This window comes from Bubalus bubalis, chromosome 21, assembly GCF_019923935.1.
Source record: "Bubalus bubalis isolate 160015118507 breed Murrah chromosome 21, NDDB_SH_1, whole genome shotgun sequence".
Classification (NCBI taxonomy): Eukaryota; Metazoa; Chordata; class Mammalia; order Artiodactyla; family Bovidae; genus Bubalus; species Bubalus bubalis.
This window is the reverse complement of record NC_059177.1, coordinates 12,786,075-12,806,404: the sequence shown is the minus strand read 5'-3', so window position 1 is coordinate 12,806,404 and position 20,330 is coordinate 12,786,075. Positions and strand designations below refer to the sequence as shown.

At 43.6% G+C, this 20,330-nt stretch overlaps 1 long non-coding RNA gene across 1 annotated transcript in view; it reads left to right on the top strand.

Annotated features, from left to right (window-relative positions):
* Nucleotides 1–20,330, top strand: part of LOC102399284 — a 211,810-nt gene that overhangs the window by 96,536 nt on the left and 94,944 nt on the right. Inside the window, exon 5 of the long non-coding RNA XR_328346.4 lies at nucleotides 17,784–17,833. This is a non-coding gene — a long non-coding RNA (uncharacterized LOC102399284). The remainder of the gene's footprint in view (nucleotides 1–17,783; nucleotides 17,834–20,330) is intronic.

Sequence of the window (20,330 nt, the reverse complement as noted above, 5' to 3'; positions counted from 1 at the left end):
GAGACTGGGAACAGGGACTTTCAGGCTGTTTCTCTCTCTATAATTCTGACAGCTCTGAGAGTGAATCTGAGTCCTGCAAACCATTGCATTCAGCAGTGAAGTGGAAATTCTGTGTCTGGCTTTGCTAGCCTTCAAGGAGGAGATTCTGTCATTACCCAAATGCAGAAAGTTAGCAAGGCATGTTGTGATTGGACTAGAAGACCTAGGGTCCATTTCATGACATTTCTAAAGTTCCCATAGAATTCTCCAGGCCAGAATACTGGAGTGGGAAGCCTTTCCCTTCTCCAGGGGATCTTCCCAACCCAGGGATTGAACCCTGGTTTCCCGCATTGTAGGCAGATGCTTTACCAGCTGAGCCACAAGGCAAGCCCAAGAATACTGGAGTGGGTAGCCTATCCCTTCTCCAGCAGATCTTCCCAACCTAGGAATCGAACTGGAGTCTCCTGCATTGCAGGCAGATTCTTTACCAACTGAGCTATCAGGGAAGCCCAAGTTCTCAAATATTTATGTCCAAATGCAGGGCTTCCAGGCTTATTTGTTGTCAACATCTGATATCAAGAAGTTAGTTGTAGGGAACAAAATAAAGAACTTAAAACTAGGACAAAAGGTGGTTTCATGTATGATAGAAATCAGTTTGACTTCAGAGAAATCGTACAAGCATGCCTGAATGTCTTTCACTTGAAGGAAAACAAACACTCCTTGACTCCTTATCTACTTCCAGGTGTGGCTACATTTTCTACCCACTTCAAAGCCAAACCACAAAATAATTGTCTACTCCATGTTTGCATTTCTTCACTACCGGGTTTCTTTTCTTCCCACTCCCATCTGGCTCTGCCCCTACCACTTTCCTGAAATTTCTGTTGCCAAAAGTCACCAACAACCTCCACAGAGCCGTGCATAATGGATACTTTTTTTGTCATCACCCTGGCCTCCCAGTAGCATCTGGCATAGTTGACCTCCCTGGTTTTCACGAAGCACTCCCTTCTCTTGGGTTCCATGGCACCACCCACTCTTAAGTTTACTGATCACACATTGGTGGACTGACTTCTTTCCTATAACCCTTCTCCTAGCTACTTTTAATGGTTGGATGGACCTCTTCAAATTTCAGTTCTCAACTGTATTATTTATCTTATTGATGTTCTCCTGGGTGGCATATTATTTGATTGCCTACAGCTTAGATCATATGCCTGGCCAATTGGAAGTCATGATTAAAATCCCCACTAGTTGTACATGGGATGGACAGGAAATTCTCCAAAGGTATCAGAAAGGGATTGAGTGAGAAAGACATTGGGTGAGCAGCTCTAACCCATTGTAATCGGTTGAAAAATTACTAACAGGCTCTCCTCCCATGTGCTTACCCTACAAAAAGTGGCTCTAAATGCTGGGTTCATTTCTCAGTGTTCTGTTCTCTTCCTATTTCCTGGACCTACAGCTCCTCATGTTTTTCACTATCTTCTTAATTCTCTGATGCCTCCAAACAGATTCTTTAAAAATGCTTTCTTCTATTTTTCTAAGTGTTCTTGGTGGAAGTCTGGTCTGAATTACTTAGGCACTGTGACCAGAACTGAAAATTCCTAATCTGGAATCAGTGGGTCACAAACACCCATTAGAGTTGGTCGTGCCTTATCCGCTAGTTTGATGGTCTGTATACTCTGATCACAAGCAAAGATACCCTTAGATTCTGCCTTTGGTAACCATAGTGTTTTTGAACAAAAACTCTTCTCTAGAGTTCTTAGACACTCTGACAGTGGAAGAAAAGGTTGTTCTAGTTCTTGCATTAAAAGTCTAAGTAGAATCTGGATTGAATGTCCTAATTTTCCAAAGGTAGTGTGGCATTTAATCTGTTAACTAAAGTTCATTCATGATGAATCATTGCTAGAAGACGCTGGATCACGCACCAGTGATTTTTCTATCGATGTAAATAATTTGCAGAGGAAAAGCTGTGACTGTCTGATAAATGGTCTCGTTTAGTCGCAGGACACTTGCTCAACTTGTTGGATTTTCAATAAGTACTGAAAACTCAGAGAGAGCATGGATGTTCTCATTTTGAAATACTTTATCATCAGGTTGGGTTGCTTCTAAAATTTATCTGAAAATATAGAGGATAAATGGGCTTTGAGTGGGAAGACGACAGACTCGAGAACTTAGATTTAAATTTATATAAGAGAAGAGACAAAAGATGACACTAATTGGGTACTGGTCGATAGACACAGATGGCTTAAGTGTGGAACAAGACTTAGTGACCATCTTTCAGTGACCAGCTCTCCCAGTCACTCAGGCTCAACTGGGAGCAGTCGAGTGTCTAGAGCCCTAATGCAACACCCCTGCAGTGATCGTTTTCTGTAAATGTTTACTCTTGATACTAAATGTGAGTCAGTATTTAGAATGAAATGCAGACACATCAGAAGTGGTAGGTGTAGAGCCCAAACTTGGAAATTCGAAAGCATGGAGTCACAATAAGAGAATGTCCCAAGAACTCACTGCATGGACTACTTGGTTTGTGCTTTAAATTTCAAAGGCAAGTCAGAATGGCTGCGATCCAAAAGTCTACAAGCAATAAATGCTGGAGAGGATGTAGAGAAAAGGGAATCCCCTTACACTGTTGGTGGGAATGCAAACTAGTATAGCCACTATGGAGAACAGTGTGGAGATTTCTTAAAAAACTGGAAATAGAACTGCCATACGGCCCAGCAATCCCACTGCTGGGCATACACACCGAAGAAACCAGAATTGAAAGAGACACGTGTACCCCAATGTTCATCGCAGCACTGTTTATAATAGCCAGGTCATGGAAGCAACCTAGATGTCCATCAGCAGATGAATGGATAAGAAAGCTGTGGTACATAAAAACAATGGAGTATTACTCAGCCATTAAAAAGAATGCATTTGAATCAGTTCTAATGAGGTGGATGAAACTGGAGCCTATTATACAGAGTGAAGTAAGCCAGAAGGAAAAACACCAATACAGTATACTAACGCATTTATATGGAATTTAGAAAGATGGTAACGATAACCCTGTATGCGAGACAGCAAAAAAGACACAGATGTATAGAACAGTCTTTTGGACTCTGTGGGAGGGGTGGGGGATGATTTGGGAGAATGGCATTGAAACATGTATAATATCATATAAGAAATGAATTGCCAGTCCAGGTTTGATGCAGGATACAGGATGCTTGGGGCTGGTGCACTGGGATGACCCAGATGGATGGTATGGGGAGGGAGGTGGGAGGGGGCTTCAGGATTGGGAACATGTGTACACCCATTGTGGATTCATGTTGATGTATGTCAAAACCACTACAATATTGTAAAGTAATTAGCCTCTAATTAAAATTAAAAAAAAACTTTCAAAGGAAAGTTAGCCTTGTTCTCAGAACAGCTTTAATAAGATCTTCAGTCTCCTATTCTGTGAAGACTTAAAGAAGCTCAAACAGCCAATATCTAATTAGATTATTTTAACAGATAGGACAGTGATTTCTTCAGTAGCTGCTGCTTCCTGTGGTAGCCATCAAAATAGCTTTGCATTCCAGCTGACTCTAGTAACCAGGTCAGTTTTCACTGACTTCCCCTGCTTCCAAAAATACTTTAGACTGATGGAGTACCTGTCATCTGTGGCCTGCGTGCTTTAGGAATAATTCATCCTTAACATCTGTGAGAATGAGAGGCCTTGCCTCTTGATTAATGAGTTGATAAAATGGTGGCCTTAACACTTGCTCATCCCTAAACATAAGTATTTGGCAGATTTGATTTTTTTTAAGTCAACAGAAAATGCATTTGGGGTTTAATATTTGCTCCATTTCCTTTTTTCTTTTGACATGTACCACACTCCTGAACCCAATCTGTTCTATTGCACTTTCTAACCCCACCACTCCGTGTGCTGTTCCCCAAATCTAATATGCTTTGGATCTGCTTACCCATATACTTGTGAGTGTGCCAGAGGCCATATGGGAGGCAGGGTAGGGAACCCGATGGAGCCCTGGACTGGGTATTAAGGAGATTCTAAACTCTAGTCCCTACATGAACTTGGACTGAAGCCTTAGGACTGGGCTTCCTATCCAAGCAGTGAAGTTGGACTGTATCAGAGATTCTATTGCTATTTTCTGTTGCTATCTAGATGCTACCGAGATAAGGAAAGGAGGGGGAGCAGGCAGAACCCCAGCTCACCTCTTCATACTCACACACACCCACACATACACATACACCTTAAACAGAAAAACTATGTTCTGTTCTTATTAAAAAAAAAAAAGTAGAATTCTGCATGGATTGCTTGGGAAATGTTCAAATTATAAATGAATTGTTTAAAATCATGAATCTTGATGCTCAAGAGGACCTTGACTGAGGCTTCATGGATGTTATGAGTTTGCTCCACTTACAGACTAAAATGCTTCCCTTGGATGAAGCAGGTTCTCAAGGTGTCTGTCCTAGAGGGAATGAAAATACCCCCTCACTTTATTTAGGCATTTTCCAAGCCCCGTGGGGTGGAAGGTTTGAGAGAAGAGCGTCCGTGGGAGGGGGGTCAACAGCCGTGCACGCCTCTCTGCCCACCTTCTCTCCTCACACTAGATGACCTAGAATCCCCGAGGCAAGTGGACATGGCTCCTCAGGAAAGCTCTCACTTCCCAACGCAAGTAACCACTAGCCCCACTGGCCTGTGCCACTTAACTTCCAGGGATTATCATGTGGGATCCCTTTCATCCCTCCAGAGCTGCTCTCCACCCTTTTCCCCTCTTCACCAGAATGCTACCCTCTGTGAATTACCTTAACAAGTTCTCTCGTCTTCTGGCTTCCACTTGAGAATTCCTAGAGATTGGAAGGAAGGAGATAAGGCAGGAGTCGGATCATGTAGGGCCTTGCACGTCATGAGAAAGACTTGGGCTTTGAGTCCAGCACAGTGGTAAGCTGTGCTTGGATTTCCAGCCAGGGAGATAAAGATCTCATTTACACACGACAAAGATCACCCCAGTGCTACACCTAGCTAGAGATGAGGGAGGTGATGGTAATGGTGGCCAGCAGATTGGTAAGCCTCTAAGCATCCCCCACTCACAGTTCCTTCATCCCTGATCTAGTGGCTGAACCTCTTACAAGAGAGAGTGAAAGCTACTGGGGAAAGGTACCATGAGGGTGCTCTGCTTAGTCGCTCAGTCGTGTGCGACTCTTTGGGACCCCATGGACTGTAGCCCGCCAGGCTTCTCTGTCCATGGAATTCTCCAGGCCAGAATACTGGAGTGGGTAGCCATTCCCTCCTCCAGGGGGTCTTCCCAAAGTGGGGATCAAATGCAGGTCTCCCACGTTGCAGGCGGATTCTTTACCATCTGAGCCATCAGGTAAGCCAAAGGTAACGGTCAGCTGAAAAAGCCGGGAAGGTCACTCACAACGGTCAGTCAAACTCAGATTGTAGCACCCACTCCTTCCCTCTCTGCATACTGAGATGTTCCCACCTTATTTCTTAACTCACCTAATGAAGTTGTTTAAGAGTTGCTCAAGTTAAGTTTTTAGGCTTGTTATATTTTTCTTACTGGGTCAAGCCAAGTTAATTCATAAAACAAAATAACCCCACATCTAAGGAATATAAGTGCTCTTCAAGAAAAGCAGACTGAATGAACTATACTGAAGGAGGCCAAATTAAAGAACCATACAGATTAAGAATTTAAAGTATGTTTATTATACATCCTCAGTGTGATAAGAATGTTTAAGACATGAAGCTTGAGTAAGTTATTATAGTAAAAGAATCAAGTACAAATATAGAGCATGAGAAAGAAAAATCAGCCCAAATCTGGTCAAAGAACTTTTTTGTGTCATGTAATTAAAATTTCACATCAAGCAAGATATGCCATTTTGCTATATATTTTTCTGTGATACCATAGTGACATTTCATTTTAATAGATGTTCAGGTTGTTGCAAAGCTTCTGCTATTGTAAAGACTGAAGCTATTGTTACCTTTTAGTCAAATCCTTTCATCCTTAACTGTGCCTCATACTCTTTTTACTGAACCATGTTGCCAAATTTGTATCTCTCATATATATATATATATATATATATATATATATATATATATATAGCTCTACAGGTGCTAACAGGCTTCCTGATGGCTCAGAGGTAAAGACTGCCTGCCAATGCAGGAGACCCAAGAGACATGGGTTTGACCCCTGGGTCAGGAAGATCCCCTGAAAGAGAAAATGGCAACCCACTCCAGTATTCTTGCTTGAAGAATTCCATGGACAGAGGAGCCTGGTGGGCTACAGTTCATGGGGTCACAAGGAGTCAGACACAACTTAGTGACTTAACGACAACAGGTGCTAACAAGGAAACATGCCCAAGACACAGTGTTAAGTGATATTAAAAATATTTGTTGAGAAACAGTATATATTATATCCCACATCTGTCCAAATATATTTATATGCCTTTATATAAACATAGAATATTTCTGAAGTAACACAAGAAAGGTTTTAGATTGGTTGCTGCTGAGTAGTTGTTGGGTATCAAAGTATGTAGAAGGAAACTTCATTTTATATGTTCCTGTACAGTTATACTTGCCTGTAGTACACTTATAATACTTTCACTGGAAATTATTTTAGAATACCTAGTGGTCATCAATACTAGTAGAATTAGAAGTAGTATCAGTATTATTAAAAGCATCAAGACTAGTAAAAATGACAAAGAATAAAAAGCAACAAGCACAAGACAGCTGATAGCTCTCTTCCCCGTTCTCTAAGCCTTTGAACAGCCTGTTCCCCTCTAGCCTTCTGGCAGCCGTGCTGTGTCTCTGCAAGCATGTGCTGCAACACTAAACTATCCTCCCCTTCACCCCCTTACTCCCGAGTTTGTCTGGGCCCTGAAAAGACAGAAAAGCAAACCCTTGTTTAAATTACATATGGGATCTGGGAAATGTCCTTCTTCCCATGATCTATTGTTACATTTGTAGAGTTTTTTGTTCCTCTTGTGCACGCGTGCTCAGTCGCTTCAGTCGTGTCTGACTCTGCGACCCCATGGGCCCGCCAGGCTCCTCTGTCCCTGGGATTCTCCAGGCAAGAATACTAGAGGGCGTTGCCATGCCCTCCTCCAGGGGATCTTCCCAACCCAGAGATCAAACCCGTGTCTCTTGCATCTCCTGCACTGGCAGGCAAGTTCTTTACCACTTGCACCACCTGGGAAGCCCCTTTTATTCCTCGCATGTACTTAATTCACTCTAAAAGTTGGGAGAGTAAACAAGTTAGCTGAGAGTAGAGCGTGTGGGGTAATTCATGAGGGACCATGTTCCCTCAAAGACATGGGATCTGGTGTAGTTTTCCGCTTTCCTTTCCAGTGTCCAACTGTGGATTTTATGTTGCATTGTCAGGATGCTCTCTTGTATTTGAATACAAGGCTCAGCTGTGAAGTTTCTGCCCAGATCATCTTTACCAGCTTGGCCTCAGCAGAGGAATCTGAAGTCCTTGCTTCCCCTGCAGCACAGTTTTCCCTTTATATACCAGAAAGGAAGCATGTTCTACCCACTATGACCTTTACCTCTGGGTTTTAGGAAACTATTTGATTTTCTGTTCAAGGAGAGCACTGTAACCCTCGCAACCGGACGCCATGGTACAGATGGGAGATCTAACGTCCAAAGGCAGTTTGACAGGCGCACACACACTAATGCGGCAGCTGAGGCATCTCTCATCTGTACTCTGACAGGACTTGAGATTGAGCTCAATTCTGCAAAGTAGAACCTTCCCCTTTTCTAAACGCAGTAGGGCTCTCAGTGCTTTGCCTCCTCTCCACCACTCCACAATCCAGCTGATGCTCAAGCTCTGATCCCTGCCTCAGTCACAGAATTCAGATGGTTAGTGTTCAAAATACTGAGCACAACATTCCATAGGTCATGCACTGTGACCATGAGCGGTGAGTGAACCATTCAACTGTTGCCACTTCTGATCCAGAATTGAAGAGACTTGGACTGTTGCCATTACACTAGCTGTGTGAATGTGAGCATGTTGATAAGCCTCTTTTAGCACTCTCATATGACTGTGCCTCATCAAATCTAGACGAAGTATTAAAGTTTGGAAGTATGTATAATTCATGACTGATAAAATATAAGTAGGGCAGGCTAAATGCTATAACAGCTAAACCTCCAAATCTTAGTGTGTAATGCAGTACAAGATACCTTCTTGCTCATATCATTTGGTGTTTTATTGATTCATGATCTTTGCGTCATCCAGCTCCACCATCAGGCAGATCCCCAGACCCTTCTCCATTATGTACATAATATACATTCTGTCCGTACATAATTGTACATTACACCATAATGTACATATTGTTTTTTGTTTAGTCTGTAAGTTGTGTCCAACTCCTTTGCAACCCCATGGACTATAGCCCACCAGGCTCCTCTGTCCATGGAATTTCTAGGGCAAGAATACCGGGGTAGGTTGCTAGTCGTGTGACCATGCCTAATTGCTCGGGAGTCTGGGGAAAGAATCTTCACTGTGTACCCTGGGGAAAACAAAAAGAGGTGGTGGTGAGCACGTCCGGCGGTCTATCACATATCCAGTTTATTCTTCTTTTTGCTTAGAGAACATCCAAAACCTCTTCTGCAAGAGACAACCGAGAATCCCACCGTGAGCCTGCACACAGCTCCTAGTCCAGGATCTCAGGCTGTTGTGAAGCCCTGTCTCTTAGTTTCATCCTTTTAGGAATGACTCCTAGCACTCAGTGCAGCAGAGACACTGATTTCAAACTCTACCTGAAACACCCACATATCTTCCTTAAGAAGACTTAGAATTTCCCCAGGAGAGGGAAGAAGCTGGGCAAGGGCTTTGAGTCCCAGATGTGCAACTAGCATTTCTAAATCATTTATCCGTTGCATGCCCATGACCTCAGTTCTAGTCCTGTGCTGGCGAGGACAACACAATCCGAAATGAAAGTGAGGAAAGGGTTGCTGAGTGACTTTCCTCAGGTCCCACAGCCTGATAAACCCTTCCAGGATGCTTGCAATCCTCTCAGATGTCTTTCTTTTAGTTTCCATCAAGTGTCATCCCTCACCCTCTTCAGGGATTTCTTTGAGACTCATATTCTCCTTGTTGAGCAGACTAGACGTCTTTTCGATGGACCCCTCCGTGACAAAGAGCAATCTGCTGCAACCCAGTGTGATGTAAACATCTGCACACAAGTGTGTGCATATGGGCTTCATTCCTTCTCCTAACGGTTGGCCGTTGTGCTTGTACCACCTTCCAGCTTGTGGTCCCCTATCCCCATCTTCCTGTCCTCTGCTCCCTGGCACTGCCCTGACGGGTGGGCATACACCTGGCTTCATCCAGCGTCTAGCACAGGCCCGTGCACTCAGGCATTTCAAAGAAGGGCCCTACCTCACAGCAAAAGGGGACTTGGAATGTTTTAATCTCCTTTCTGCTTCCCACAGGTTGTGAGACCTTGAGAAATTCCTTGATTTTCTTTGAATCTTGGTGTGTTTTATTGTTGTTATTTTGCTTAAAAAAAAAAAAAAAACTAGAAAATTGGATACAGTTAACTTGAAAATGCTCAAACTACCGCACAACTACACTCATCTCACATGCTAGTAAAGTAATGCTCAAAATTCTCCAAGCTAGGCTTCAGCAATATGTGAACCATGAACTTCCTGATGTTCAAGCTGGTTTTAGAAAAGGCAGAGGAACCAGAGATCAAATTGCCAACATCTGCTGGATCGTGGAAAAAGCAAGAGAGTTCCAGAAAAGCATCTATTTCTGCTTTATTGACTATGCCAAAGCCTTTGACTGCGTGGATCACAATAAACTGCAGAAAATTCTGAAAGAGATGGGAATACCAGACCACCTGATCTGCCTCTTGAGAAATTTGTATGCAGGTCAGGAAGCAACAGTTAGAACTGGACATAGAACAACAGACTGGTTCCAAATAGGAAAAGGAGTTCGTCAAGGCTGTATATTGTCACCCTTTTTATTTAACTTCTATGCAGAGTACATCATGAGAAACGCTGGGCTGGAAGAAACACAAGCTGGAATCAAGATTGCCGGGAGAAATGTCAATAACCTCAGATATGCAGATGACACCACCCTTATGGCAGAAAGTGAAGAGGAACTCAAAAGCCTCTTGATGAAAGTGAAAGTGGAGAGTGAAAAAGTTGGCTTAAAGCTCAACATTCAGAAAACGAAGATCATGGCATCCGGTCCCATCACTTCCTGGGAAATAGATGGGGAAACAGTGGAAACAGTGGCAGACTTTATTTTTGGGGGCTCCAAAATCACTGCAGATGGTGACTGCAGCCAGGAAATTAAAAGACGCTTACTCCTTGGAAGGAAAGTTATGACCAACCTAGATAGCATATTCAAAAGCAGAGACATTACTTTGCCAACAAAAGTTCATCTAGTCAAGGCTATGGTTTTTCCCGTGGTCATGTGTGGATGTGAGAGTTGGACTGTGAAGAAGGCTGAGTGCCAAAGAATTGATGCTTTTGAACTGTGGTGTTGGAGAAGACTCTTGAGAGTCCCTTGGACTGCAAGGAGATCCAACCAGTCCATTCTGAAGGAGATCAGCCCTGGGATTTCTTTGGAAGGAATGATGCTAAAGCTGAAACTCCAGTACTTTGGCCACCTCATGCGAAGAGTTGACTCATTGGAAAAGACTCTGATGCTGGGAGGGATTGGGGGCAGGAGGAGAAGGGGACGACAGAGGATGAGATGGCTGGATGGCATCACTGACTCGATGGACGTGAGTCTGGGTGAACTCTGGGAGTTGGTGATGGACAGGGAGGCCTGGCATTCTGAGATTCTTGGGGTCACAAAGAGTTGGACACGACTGAGTGACTGATCTGATCTGAACTTGAAAATACATTTCAGGACTTCTCTGGCAGCCCAGTTGTTAAGACTCTGCCTTCCAATGCAGGAGGTATGGGTTTGATCCCTGGTTGGGGAACCAAGATCCCACATGGTGCTGTGCAGCTAAAAATTGAAAAAAGAAAATGTCTTTCAATGAAAATAAACTATGACACTATGGTCAAGCTTTTCAAATGGGTTGCCTAATTGTTTCTCTTTCTTTAGAACCTTTACACTAGGAGTCTAAAAACGTCTCTTCCAGATCTTGTAGCTTTCAGCTGCCACCTGTAATTATATATTCACATCATTGTACATAATTCTTTCTGATCCTACTCCTAACACACAGACCCACACAGACACACACAGAGACCCACACAGAATGCACAAACACAGACACTCTAATTGTTGTCTCTAGAACAATTGGCTAGACTTCCTTATGATATTTCAAAGAACATCCTGGGCCTCCATGGAAAAGAACTAACATTTTATTAAGTGCCTATTGTATATTAGGTACTTTTCTTTTGCCCCCATTTAATCCTCATAATTTTCAAAGCTAGGTCTTATTGTCTCCGTTGCTACATATGAGAATATTGGGGGTCAAAGAAGTTAAAAAATTGTGTGTTGCTGCAAATTTGAAGTAGAAGCCAGAATAACCTCAGATCTATCTGATTTCATAGCCCTGCCACCTCCTGACAATTTATATTACAGCAGTCCTCCGGTCACTCCCTCAATGGGTCATAAAGCACATATTGGCTCAAAGAAAATTGTCTTTCAAAAATACTCAGGATGTCCTCGTTTCTTGGTCACCTCACACCGTCCTCTAATCCTGTATGTGACGCAGCAGCACTGGGGGCCCTGTGAGGTTAGGCGGGAGAGTTAGGATCCACTTTCCTTCAGGACCTGGTGCTATCAGTGTGGTCTCTGATAATAAGAGGCCGCTTTATAAATCTGGTCACAAAGAGCTTAGTGTCGGTCAGTGCTATGGAAACAGAACTGGGCTGGCAGATTTTCTTTTATTGGACATATTGTCACAGACTTGATGAGTGAGAGAGTGTGGCTCATATCAACACGTTGCTTAGTAATTGGAGAGCTCCACTGTTTACTGGAAAGCGAACCGTGAAACTAGAAAATATTTCATTGAGAATGTGAATTACATCAGATGTGCAAATGAATGCTTCTTTTTTTACAAACTCCCCTTTCCACCCACTCTGAATTAGCTGCTGTTTGTTTATTTTGCCTTCTAGGAGAGCAGTAGCAAAAATCTCAAATTCCTCTCATTTTGCAGAAAAGGAAACCTGAGCCACAAAGAATAATGACTTGTTTAATAAACATCTGTTTTAGACCAATGTACATATACTCTGAGCACATGTTTACATTTGGGAAGGCTTATCCTGACTCCTACATATCCTTTTTCATAAACATAATGTGTGATTTTCTTTACAGAAAGATAATACATATTAAATATAACTTAAAAACTAGAAAAATGAGAAAAACCATCCAGGGCTCCCCCACCCCAACAGTCATAAATGACTACTGTTGACATGTTGGTTAATTTTTTTTTCCATCTTTTCATCCCTAATATGTAAGACTTTTTAAATACAGTATTTGTATGTATACTATAAATAAGTAATATAATCATTTGATTACTTGATATGCAATTATAAGTATGTTTTCATGTTTTTACATATTTGACAAACATTTTCAACAGAATGGTAAACAAAAATAAGGACCCTTTTTTTAAATTTAGCATGGTTAGTAGTTTTTTAAAACGATTAAAAATTTTTTTTACTGAGAAAAAGTTTACATGCTGGGGAAGTCACCCTATTTAGTATACAATCCTGTGACTTTTGACAGATTCATACTTGACAAATACATAACAAACACCTGCGGTCATCACTGCAGTCAACACACAGAACAATTAAAAAATTCCTGTGTCCTTTTGTGGTCAGCCTCCCCCCCTGCTCCCAGCTCCTAGCAACCGCTGATGTGTGTTTTATTCCTGTGGTTTCTTGCCTGTCCCAGAGTGTCATGGACGTGGATTTACACAGTGTGTAGTCTTTGAGTCTGGCTTCTTGCACTTAGCTTAATGAATCTCAGATCCACCCTTGTTGTTGCACGTATTAACGTTCTTTTCTTTTTATTGCTGTATAGTATTCCTGGGCAGGGCTGTACCGCAGTTCGTTTATTCGTTCCTCGTGTCGTTTCCAGTTTGGGTCAATTAAGAATCAAGTTGAAGGCAATTCCTTGGCTGTCCAGTGACTAGGGCTCTGTGCCTTCACCACCGAGGGCACAGGTTCAATACCTGGTCTGGGAATTAGGATCCCATAAGCTGTGCAGCGCAGCCAGGAGAGACAAAAGTCTGTTATAAACGTTCATGTATAGATTGTGTGAACACGAGTTTTTGTGACTTCTCATCCCCGTTAGCCTCAGGCAATTGCTAATCTACTTTCTGTCTCTATGAATTTGCCTGTTCTGGGCATTTCATATAAACGTGATTATATAACCTCTAGCCCTTTGTGACTGGCTTATTTCACTTCCTGTAATGTTTTTAAGATTTGTCATGTTGTAGCACATATCAGTATTTCATATCTTTCTATTGCTGTATAATATACCTTCGTGTGGATATCACCTTTTACTTATCCACTCATCAGTTGATGGACATTTGATTATTTCTATTTTTTGTCTATTATGAATAATGCTGCTATGAACATTCAGGCACCAGTGTTAATGTGGATGTCTATTTTCAGTTCTCTTAGGTAGATATCTAGACATGGGTTTGCCGGATCATATTTGAACTCTGTATTTAACTATCTGAGGAACTGCCAAACGATTTCCAGGATGGCTTACCATTTTACATTCACCCCAGCGATATATGAGCATTACAATTTCTCCACATCCTTGTCAAAACTTGCTCTTATCTGACTTTTTGATTATAACTAACCATGCTGCTGCTGCTGCTGCTGCTGCTGCTAAGTCACTTCAATCGTGTCCGACTCAGTGCGACCCCATAGACAGCAGCCCACTAGGCTCCTCTGTCCCTGGGATTCTCCAGGCAAGAACACTGGAGTGGGTTGCCATTTCCTTCTCCAATGCATGGAAGTGAAAAGTGAAAGTGAAGTCGCTCAGTCGTGCCCGACTCTTCTCGACCTCATGGACTGGAGCCTACCAGGCTCCTCCATCCATAGGATTTTCCAGGCACGAGTACTGGAGTGGGGTGCCATTGCCTTCTCCGACTAACCATGCTAGTGAGCATGAAGTAGCATCTCATTGTGATTTTGTTTTGAATTTCCCCAACAACTAATTATATTGAGCATCTTTCCACATGCTTATTGGCCACTTATATATAATTTTTGGAGAAATGTATATTCGAACGTTTTGCCCATTGCAGACCTGCTCCCTTTTTCCATGTTGGCAGTTGGAGGGGCCCAGGTCTTACCTGACTTCCTCATCCTGCTGACAGTCTCCAGTCAGAGCCCAGCTGACTCACTGTCCTGATAAGTCAATGAATCATAAGCCTGGTGACTCAGCCTTTTCCCTTTTGTTAACATAACAAGGAAGTCTCTGCATACAGGCATGGAATTCATTTTCAGAAAGAAAATTCGGTGAGATTAGTTGATGAACACATTTTTATTCAGTACAGAGAAAGGTCACATTAAACTGAAAAATAGAAAATCAGAAATGACTTTATAGGTGATATTTGAGGAAGAAAATGAGACCAACGTGCCCTCTTTGAGTGAAAGAGAATTACTCTCTTCCCCCAAGTAAGAAGTAATGGCTTCAGTAGTGGGTGGAGTATTGAACTGAAAACGTGGCTAGATGACGGTGTGAGCATAACAGAATGCTATTAAATGTGATTTTATCTCTGATACACTAAGGGGAATGACACAAAGAGTGAATATCTAATAGTGTCACGTTTTTATAAAGCAGTCTCCCAGACTTCAACTGCTTATGAACAAACTTCATTTTTTGAATTTCAAACTTTAATAACCTATCCTAATACATTTCTGAAAACTTAATATATGAACGCAGCATTATGTTACACATAGGAAGACAAAATTTGGTATGTGCTATTTAAAAGCTCACAGTTGGTGGGGCCTAAAATTTGTGTTTATGTTTATTTATTCAGTATTTATTCAGTGTCTACCATGTAGTAGGTAAGTTGAAGGTAAATCAACATATCCTCTGTGCTCTGGTCTCACACTGGAATTTTCCCCCATTTCAGTGTCATGTTATGAAGATGTTGGCATGGTTGACCATCTTCTGAACACTCTTTTTGCCTTATCTCATTGTTTACAGAACAGTATGGGAGGTTTTGTCATCCTGCTTTACAGATGAGAAAACCGAGATCCAAAGATGTTAAGTCATTTACATACAGTGATACAGCCAGTAAGGGCCAGGATTTGAACCTGGGTTGCGTCACCATAAATCCAAGCTCTTTTCAGCATACCATGCTCTGTATTGTGCCAAGAGAATGGTAAATCCTAAACTTTCATGAGATAGGGTTCAAGTGGAAGCTGCTTCTTCCCCGTGGCTTCAGTCTTATTTCCTTGGATATGAAAGGAAATGGGTTGATGTTTTTGTAGCCAGACTGGGGGTGTAGATTGAGTGTTTCAGGGTGTCACAGTCATGACAGACATGAATTGTTTAATGTGATGGTTAATTTTATGTGTCAACTTGACTAGGCTACAGGGTGCCCAGATATTTGGTCAAACATTATTCTGGGTGTTTCTGTGAAGATGTCTTTGGATGAGATTAACATTTGAATCAGTAGACTGAATAAAGCAGATTGCCCTCTCTAATGTGGGTGGACCTCAACCAATCAGCTGAAACATGAATGGAAAAAAAAGTTGTCCGTTTCATGAGTAAGAGAGAACTTCTCCTTCTTGACTGCCTTCAAGCTGGGATGCCAGCCTTTTCTGCTTTTGGACACAATGGAAACTTCTTGGGCTTCAAGCCCACCAGTCTTTGGATGGTTCTTGTGATTCTCAGACCTCCCGACTGCTACCAGAACTACATTGGCTGTCCTGGGTCTCCAGTATGATAACCTACCCCGTAGATCTTGAGATTCATCATTGTTTATAATGATATGAGCCAGTTCCTCATAGTAAACCTCTTTATAGATACAGAGTCACCATATATATTAGTCCTGTGTCTCTGGGAAACTCTGTGGCTGTGAAGGCACTGGAGGATTCTTCTCTCCATCACTCCCAGTGGGCGTTATCCAATGGGCAGGTGTTTCTAGCAAACAGGCAGAGGGAGGATCCAGCCGGACCACCAGGATCAGTCCTCTCAACATGGCCATGCTGCCACCTTCCACACGTCTGAGCTGTGGCTGAGTCCCAAGCTCTGAGCTAGGCGAGGAGTTGGCATGTAGCATCCTGAGCCTTGTGTCAGCAAGAGCTGGCACCAGTGAATGTGGAAACCCAATGGCTGTCTGAAGGGAAAAGACAAGTGAGCCCAAACTCTGGAATCTCATCAACCCCCTTTCTTTACCATGAAGAAATATATAAAAAAAGAGCCTACACTTTCCCAAGTCTTGACTCCAAGTCATCTCTAGCTGTCCCTGTGTGGCACCATCCTGATTTGCCCACACTGCCCAGGTATGGACTGGTGATCTACAGAGATCCTCCAGCATCCTTGGCTTGCTTTCTCCACAAACCCAGGCGTAAAGAGCGGACACAGTGGCCTGCCCTTGAAGAGAGCTCGAAAGAAACGGAGCATGTGCTTTGCTCTGTCAACAGAGCCTGGAGGATTTTGCTGGTAAAAGGAAGGAAAAAAAAATCAATGTGGCTGTTTAAAATGTAACCGTGGCAGTGAAGCAGTACAGAAAGGTCATTGCAAGGAGGAGGTTCAAGGCCGTGGAGGATGCTGTGCCCCAGCCTATCGAGGAGAACTGCCCAAGGAAGCCAATTTTCAGAAAAGATTCAATTCCTCTCCATCCATCTTTCCCCTACTTGTGAATCATCTTCACTTCATCCTACACAGCATCTGCAGTAGCTCCCAGATCTCGAGTACCCATCAGGTTCTCCTGACTGCTACTAGAACTACATGGATTGTACTGGGTCCCCAGTTTGATGACCTACCCTGTAGATCTTGAGATTCATCATTGGTTTATTCAGCATGTTCCCTACCTTTGGAAATCTGCTATACACTTTATACACAAATATAGATGCAAAGATTATCTCTAGTTTACCCTTAAGGAAACTCAACCCAGCAAGGTTAAGCAACTTGTCCATTTTGACACAGATAGGGGAATAGAAAAATTCCATTTAAGTCCAAGTGAACTTGATTTCAAAGCACACACTTTTTAGGTCTTAGCATGTCACCCCAGCCAAAGTCAGCCAAGAGGAGGTTTACCTGCTTCTGTGCATTAGAATTGGTTGGTAATTTTGGAGCCTCTCTCAAGTACATCACTTGGGTATTTGGCTGCCATTCAGTTCCTAAGCCGGAGAAGGCAATGGCACCCCACTTCAGTACTCTTGCCTGGCAAATCCCATGGACGGAGAAGCCTGGTAGGCTGCAGTCCATGGGGTTGCTAGGAGTCGGACACGCTGAGCGACTTCACTTTCACTTTTCCTTTCATGCATTGGAGAAGGAAATGGCAACCCACTCCAGTGTTCTTGCCTGGAGAATCCCAGGGAAGGGGGAGCCTGGTGGGCTGCCATCTCTGGGGTCGCACAGAGTCGGACACGACTGAAGCAACTTAGCAGCAGCAGCAGCCCCTAAGCTACTCATGGGTCAACTCACTAGTCATCCAGGCAAGATTAATGGGTGTATAAATGGCTGCTGAGTATTGACAATTTTAGTCCTTGGTGACTGATTAAAGTTGCTTTAGAGTCTTTGTCCTTAGGTCTAATGTTCAGTGGTTCATTTCCCATTTAAGAGTGTGGCTTGTGTACACTGGGGATTTCATATCCAACTCAGAATTTGAAAGAAGATATACAAGCCCTTTTGTGGAACCTGACTGTTTTCTATGGTTTTTTTCCCTAGATCTATAAAGAAGTTCTAAGCATGAGGCTGTCAGTAGGAGTGAAAAGAAGGTAAGAAAACATGCCTGTAACTTATAGTTGATCTTAACCAAGCTTCCTCCATCTCCACAGGGCCGCCTCTGCGGATTCAGCCCAGCACAGATCATGTAGTACTGTCATACCCATCGCTGATAAAAACCCGTGGAGGAGTGACCCTGTGCAGTTCAAACCCATGTTGTTCAAGGGCCAGCTTTACATGCATATACATATCACATTTTGCTTATCCATTCGTCTATCAGTGGACACTTAGGTGACCTATTAGATATTGTGAGTGTTCCCATGAACCCGGGTGTGTAGTTTTGTCCATTTTTACAAATAAGGATCTTCAGGTTCAGAGAAGTGGGATAACCGTGTCACATCGCATAGTCACCATGTGATAGAGCTTGGAAAGCTGAACGATCAGGGAGGTAAGGGAACTCTGCACTTTTCACGGAGGCCGAGCTCCTTTGGTCTGCGTCCAGGGTGGAGGTGGATGGGATAGCTTGCCGAGGCCGGGCTCAGGGCTCAGCTGCCAATGCTCCCCGGAGGAGGTCTTGCAGAGGCTACTGGAGGGATGCTTGTCGGGGTGATGGGTCCTCTCCCTCCCCGGTGCCCACAACCCAGAGAAGAGAAGAACCAGTGGTGACCTGTGCCAAGGGTGGCCTGGGAAGAGAAGGGACCATCCTGAGAGCTTTCCTTCTGAAGGGGTGAGCAGGAGACGCTAGAGTGCGAAAGGGACACGGGCAGTGTTGGGTATGGAAGTCTGGGTCTGTGTGCCTCGTCTTAGAGGGACCATCTGGAGTGTGATCCGTAACCAGCGGAGTCAGCGCCACCTGGTGAAAATGCAGACCCCAGGCCCCACGCTAGAGCAGCAGAGTTACATCCGGATTTTACAAGTTCCACAGCCGTCTGAGCAGACTTTAAAGTTGGAGGAGTGCCGCCTTAGAGCCCTTTGAGGCACACATTTATGACATTTCTTCATTGTTAAATTTCATAAAGTCCTCACCAGACAGGGCTGATGGTGCAGAGAACGAGCTGCCTGCTTTTTGCTGTTTCCTGGAAACAGAGGCGAGCCCCCTGGGGTAGAAGGGCATGTCCTCCAGAGACAGGGAGCAGCCAGAGCTGCGGGAGGGGAGGGAGGGGAGGGAGGGACGAAACAAGCAAGTGTCACTTCTGTTGAGTAAAGATTCAATTCTGCAAGGCATGTACTTTAGAGACTTACTTAATCTCTGAGTAACCCTCTGAGGAATTCACTGTTTACACCATTTTGTAGATAAGAAGAAAGATTCAGAGAGGTGAAGTGCCTTACCTGGGGTCACTCAGCTAACTGGCCAGCTCCCCCTGAAGACAGTTGTCCCAAATGTGGCTCTTTCCCTTGCTGCCAAGTGTCAGGTTTGGTGTTTCAGTCCCAGTGCTAATTCCTCAGTCTTACGACACTCAGGCAAGGGTGACAAGGTCAGCCATTGCTCCCAGGCTGGGAGCAGAGTGTGTGAATTTAAGGAATTAGAATAATGAGTAAGTGTGCACTTCAGTCAATAGCTTAGTTCCAGGCACATATGGGTCACCCAATAGGCATGTGTTGAATAAATGAATAGAAGAAAGAGCAATATCTGGCCTGTTCCCTGATTCTTAGATCCTTGGTTGTTATTGTTCAGTCACCCAGGTGTGTCCAACTCTGCAACCCCATGAACTGCAGCACACCAGGCCTCCCCGTCCCTCACCATCTTCCGAGATTTGCCCAAGTTCATGTCCATTGCATCAGTGATGCCATCCAGCCATCTCATCTCTGATGCCCTCTTCTCCTTCTGCCCTCATCTTTCCCAGCATCAGTGACTTTTCCAGTGAGTCGGCTGTTCACATAAGGGGACCAAAATAATGGAGCTTCCACTTCAGCATCAGTCCTTCCAATGATTATTCAGGGTTGATTTTCCTTAAGATCGACTGGTTTGATCTCCTTTAGACCCCTGGCTGCTGCTGCTGCTAAGTCACTTCAGTCGTGCGACCCCATAGATGGCAGCCCACCTGTTTTCAACTTCCCGTGTGTTGCCAGGAGCCAACACTAGAATCAGAGAGTCCAGAGTTTCAATCCAGTGCACTCATCATCACCTCCCACTTTTTTTGTCAGGAAGCAGCAAAGAAATTTGTTTCAATTATAGATGTTATTTTTGTCCTGGCCTGTGCCATGCCTGTATATCGTCTCATCGCTGTCTGTGCATTTGGTGGTTTCCACAGGCCCTACCGCTGCAAGGGGAAGTCCTGTGCTGTTTTTGTTCTCTCCCAGTTCCTGCCCGGAGGGAATATCTGTCTCCTGAGACAAAGGATCTGGGGGTGGGACGATGCAGTCATTTTTTTTCCCCTCTCTCTTTTCTCTCACTGCTTTGCTCAGAAGGCAGCCCAAGTCACAAGCAGGTCTGTCTCTTGGGCCAGAGGAATCAGGAAAAGAAGCTGGAAAATGAGGGGGAGATGCTAGGGAGAAGAGAGTACTTCTGTGGAACGTATATATATCTAATAGTGGAATTACTGGGTCAAC